Here is a 6,176-nt window from a genome sequence, read left to right as displayed (position 1 = left end):
CTTATACAGTTGATTTATTCCACTTCTGAAGGTGTACATTGTTGGTATTCTCCATTGCATTTGCCCCCAGTGTAACGTGCAGTGCAACTGAGGGGTGGCAGACGAGCTCATGTAATGGGTGACAAGGCACATCCTCACCCTGATGCCCAGGCTCTTGTCATGAATATTCCCATCTTGTGCTTTTTCTCATTCCTGCCAGTTTACTATTATTATTGGACACGTATGTAGAGGAAATGTGTGTCTTATTTTATGTCTATGAAAGGAAGGACGGTAAAGCCTTGAATGAAACTGAGTGTTGATGCTTTGGGTAACAAGACAGGTTAAGGAGCAGGGAACGTTAAATGTGACAGTGACTGCGGGAGATTGTGTAACTGGAAGATGGTTTAAGAATACAGAAATGACAAAAGCTTAGTCTTTCAATAATTCTATTTACATCAATGATTCACTTTGTTGTGCTGCAGTTCGGAAGATTACTTATTTACCACCACTGCAGCCTTTGATAAGATGCATTCACAAGAAAAGGATGTTGCTGACAAATTGAGGTGCTTTTTTGAACGTTTGGCTCCAGCTGTGCGTATCCAGCTGTTCATTCTTATCAGTACTTGAGTGATCTTTATGAAGATGAATTCACAAAGTTTCTTTACAACTTTTTTGTCTCATTAACGCTGAAATCCCAAGGCTTCCCTTAAATTGCAGAACACATTGTTGATGGTGCTGAAAGACAGTTGTGATTAGTTATGCAGCACAAGCTTTTACTCACATTGCTTTTTGGAAATCCATAATACAAATCAGCTGCAGATCTGGGAATCACTGAATAGTAAAAACGTTTAATGAGGAATGTCTTGCGCATATACTGGTGTAATGACCACGTCGGCTTTAGTGAAGCGTTTCTTAGCCTCTCTGATATGATCGACATGGGGTAGAATAGATTCTGGATTGTTACAATATGTGCTACCTTACGCAAAATATGCTCATCAGTTTGTTACAGATTATAGGTGGACACGATTCCACACCAAGGAAAAAGATGCCCTATGTATCTCTTTCATAATATCTCCAAAATATATTTGTTAACTTACAGACAAGTACTACATAACTGTTTTATACAAAGTCCTTATTTTTACATATGCGAGCCCCAAGTAGGATTGTAACTCACGTCAGCATACCTTATCGCTGTAGCAGGGACAACCATAGATATAGAATTACTAGACGCCGCATGACCTGCAGTATGGTACGTTAACGTCGCTGCCATATTGCGAGTGGCACTGCTGTGGAGTGAAGTAATGGATAAAGATGCCTAACACATGTGCTGCTTGGGATTGTACAAATTGCTGTACGCTCCAAACCAGTTCCCAGGGGATTACATTTCATAGGTAAGGCTGAACAATTGTTTTGGTTATACTGTAAATACGTTTCTTGGGAGTGTGGAGATTTTATTTTTATTTTTTTTTGTTTAGTGTGAAAAACTAGGAATATTTTCTCTAAAGCCAAACTTATGTGTTTATCTACATGTGTTCTGTAGCTGTCTAAATCCGGTATTCTGCAGCACATCAGTAAAATCAATTATATTGCAATGTCTACACCAAGCTGTTCTCCACCTGTGAAACCTTGAGACAGTCATTAGAATCTAGAAGGACAAGAGCTGGGCACACAGGATGTGACAGCATGAAATTTCAGCAGGTGGAAAATTTGGAGAATAGCAAGTTATGGAGGGAATTTTTCAAAAGTATGCAAGGACCTGAGGATGTGGGTCTCGGTGGGTAGGAATGGTGTGGAAGGTAGCAGAAATAAGAGAGGTGAATGTTAATGCCAGACTGCAAAAGCAAGTGCCAATATATGAGAATATGATGGAAATCAACAGTAATGGAGCACAGACTTTGGGTGAGATGATGAGGCCAAATTCTGTGATGAGAAGAGCCACATAGAATACTTTTCATACAGACTTGAATGCTCAAGATCCACAATGGTAATTTGTTTTAAATATTATTTAAAAGTGCTACAAAAATTTGAATGATGATTCAACTTTATCAAAGTTCCACTCACTAATGTAAAACATTTCATCTTTGATTGTTGAAGGCTATGGTTGGATTTTCATTTTTCTAGTTAAAAGTTTAAAATCTGGCCAAAAAGATGTTGAGGCTGTTCTGAGAAACTCAGTAAGGTGACTGTTAGCGAGGACAGCACAATATTTTAACTTGACAAATTTCATAGTACAGAAGAGAGATTCACTGCTGTAAGTTGACCTGACAACAGAAAAGAGGCCTAATGCCAAATGTTTGATATTTTGCTTCTGGAATGTATTTCCGAAAGTCAATTAGAGACAAGCTTTAGTGCAGTAATTTCAAAGCCAAATCTCCTTGCGACTCAATAAGCTCTGTTTCTATTGAAGTAACATCTAAGGCAAAAGCTGCAGCAACTGGACATCCATCACTGATGACATCAAAAGCAGATGGATTCAGAATTAATTCAAACCATGGTTCTGGTTGTTTTAGTTTCTCAAACCTCTTCCCAAAATCATGATAAAGAGTTTTCTTTGTATTGTTTCAATATATTGTCTTGAAGTTTAATGTTCATAAAAGCAGCTAATCTTGATTTAATGTTGGAAAAAGCAGTGATTCTTTTTGTAGCCAGACATCTTTGAAAAAGCTTTATTTTATTTTGAAAGCACCCAACTGCTTTGGAAAGTTCTGTAATAATGTTGTTCCTTTCCTCAAAGTGCCCGATGTAAATATTGGAGGTGTTGCATTACTGTACATCTGTAAAGAACATCAGATCTTGTACCCATTTGTGATCTTCTAGTTGTGGGCAGTTCTTTCTTCTTTCTTTCATGAAAACAATAATTGGTTCATAAAGGGCAACAAACTTATTCAAAAGATTGGTGGTTGGCAGCCTTCTTACAATAAAGTAGATTGAAAGGTCATTTACTTGTTCTTCAACCTCGAGTTTATCAATAAAATGTTTAAATTCACGGTAAGTTTTGGTATTTCCCTGTACGAAATTCATAATTTCTAAAACACAGTTTATGACAATTTTGAACTTGAAGTGTTTGCTTACTAAATGATCAAGATGTATAATGCGATGAACTAAGAGACATCCAGGATAGTTGGGATTTTGTCTTATTTGCCCAACTAAGCCAATCTTTTGACCTACCATGGCTGGTGCTCCATCTTTTGCAATATTGACAAGTTTATGCAGTGTCACTTGAGCATCTGACATAGCTTTGTCAAGTACCTTTGTTATGTCAGCACCTTTTGTGATTTCCTTTCAGTTTATTAGATCCAAGAATTCTTCTTTTACATTTCCATCATTTGTAGCATCGCAAACGAATACAGTTAGCTGGGGAATATTTTGAATGTCAGTGGAGCCAATTACAGCTAAGCTGTGCCACAGGAGGCTGGCTGGAGGAGAACACCTGGAAGGAACTGGAGGTGGCGTACACGTTCCCCAGACCACGAGAGGGCAACCGCCCTGGATCTTGAAGGGACCACGGGAAAGGAGCAAGGAGACTCAAGGCCATTGGGGCCAATGGCCACCACCAGGGAGAGCCCCGAGCCTCATGGAGCCCGGGAAACATTCACTTCCGCCACACCTGAGAAGATGGAGGAAGATCCTTCCAGGGATGCCCAGAGTGCATCCGGGTGCAAGGACAGCACTTCCGCCATACCAGAAAGTTCTGCCGGAAGAGTGTCACAGGCACCTGGAGCACATCCGGGTGGGAATAAAAGGGTCCGCCTCCCCACAATCAGGGAGCTACAGTCAGGAGTGGGAGCAGGATGAAGCTCCCATGGAGAGAGGAAAAGGTGGCCCACGGACAGTGAGAGAAAGGCCCGTATTTGGGGTGATTGGTGCTGGGAGCACTGTGTGCTGTGCAGGACCATGTGTATTGAAAATAAACATGTGTACTTTTATAAAGACGTGGTCTCTGTCTGGTGGTGTTCAGGTGTATTTCACAGCTGAAACTCACACAGTTTTTAGTGCACTCTTTAGTGAACATGTGTTTACAGAACATATTTCAGAAATGCATCTCACAGTAGTGTGATGGGAGATGTGAATTTGTTTGATTGCTTGTTTAAGTTTTGAGCTCTCTGGAGCAAGAATTTCCATCACATCACTCATATTCTTTTTACAAATTCCCCATGTCTGTAAGGCAGCGTTTCTCAACCTTTTAAGTATTTGCGACCCGAGTTTTCATAACAGTTTTAATTGCGCCCCCCCTAACATTTTTTGGAAATGTAGATACATATTTTATTATACCTACTTAACTTTTATCGACATTTATCTAACTCTATATTTATTGTTCTAGTATTAGAATGTAGTTTAAGTTAATTTGTTTTGGTTTCGACAGATTTTTTTTCATATTTTTGATTCTTGCTTTCTTTTTTTCACATCTTTTTTGTTACTTCACGCCCACCTAGGGGGGCCTGCCACACAGGTTGAGAACCATTGCTGTAAGGAAACATACATAAAGTAATATTTCAAGCTATAACAAAGCTAGCTTCATCAACCAAATCACTTTGCTTACAGGGAGAAAAAAGGATATTTTGTTGAGTCACTAAATTAAATTTCAATAATTGTATCTTATTTTTTCATAGTTCTGATTTAGGAGAAAAATCACATGCAAATTTTTCACAATAGGATTTGTGGTGATACTTTTAAAGCGGCTTATGGTAGCTAGACAGATGAGACACAAAGCCTTATTATTCTTAATAGAGTAAACAAATTCATCCTTGCATTCTTAGTTAAAAACTCTATTTTGATCTTCATATTTATGTTTTACACGCACGGTGCTTCATATCGTTTCACCTGATGCTGAAACCAGGGCACTATTTTTTCATATGCTGGCCTGTAGAATTGAAAGTTGTATTTTGAGTAACTAGACAAGTCCACAATGAGATTATATCCCTGATCCTGGTGTGTCTTGTCTCCCCACTTTACTTGTTCAATCTACATGTGATTTTTACCTATGCTCATGAAATGTGAGTAGTCATCAAAGTAACAATTTCAAAAGAGGTCCCTTCATAGATTTGAGAAGCTCATTTTGCATTAATATAGAGAAGTTTAGTTGTCTACAGAAGAGAGACAGCAATGCACATCTGGGCATCAGCATTCAATAATGTCCCAAACAGTGATTGAGAAAACTACACCCCTGGGGCTGTGGAAGAAGACAAGCAGTCAGGTGATGCACACAGCCGGTCTCCTTTTAAAATGGCTAAATCTCACAAAATGTGTTGCTTTTATCCTTCCTAAATTGATGTAGATGCACTGTTTTAGTATATGTGTGTGATTTCAAGATCAGTACTCGATAACACTACTGACCTGAAAAATGAACATATTTGGTAAGTTTTAAGGCGTTTATTTTCTCTGTGGGACCCTGGTATCCTTAAATGTCATTATAAACACAAGAGCAAGCTAGGCATTTTTTAAATGTGTAAAAATTCTTCACTTCGGGTGGCACGGTGGTGTAGTGGTACTGCTGCTGCCTCTCAGTAAGGAGACCAGGTTTTCTATCCCGGGACCCCCCTGTGTGGAGCTTGCATGTTCTCCCCCATGTCTGGGTGGGTTTCCTCCAGGTGGGGTTTCTCCCACAGTCCAGAGACATGGAGGTTAGGTTAGGGTGTGTTTTTCCCCTGAGATGAAGGGTTTGTTCTTGCCTTGCGCCCTATGCTACCTGAGATAGGCTCCTGCACCCCCTTGAAGCTCTTAGAAAATGACTGAGTGACCACTTCACCTTAGAATGCAGTTTCATGTGGCAACTTTATATATACACCTTGATAATGAAGAAATAACTTTGACTTGAAAAATAAGGAACCTTTAAGAGTCAGGGTTGCAGGGGGCCACTGATATCTCCAGAGGGTAAAACCATGCAGTCCCAGGGAGGTCATGCCAACAAAATCATAAATAGTCAAACCCAGGTATGCTGGTTGTGTGAGGCAGCAACAGCAAGCACAGCTCCACCGCACAATGTTAGTGTGTACATATTTAAAAATACTGTATAATCACAGTGATCAATAAAAGGATGGACTATTTAAAGAGAACATTATTTGTATCGAGTAAACTCTATGTACTGTAAATACCTAAGAATTTTTTTCTTTGCAGTTGAGTTTTAATACATAAACATAGTGGCAGTGTCATGTGTTTTAATGAAAATGATAATAACATCACCTCCAGTCTGAAAAGAT

This window comes from Polypterus senegalus, chromosome 15 (genome assembly GCF_016835505.1).
Source record: "Polypterus senegalus isolate Bchr_013 chromosome 15, ASM1683550v1, whole genome shotgun sequence".
NCBI classification, from domain to species: Eukaryota; Metazoa; Chordata; class Cladistia; order Polypteriformes; family Polypteridae; genus Polypterus; species Polypterus senegalus.
Note: the sequence above shows the minus strand (reverse complement) of the source record.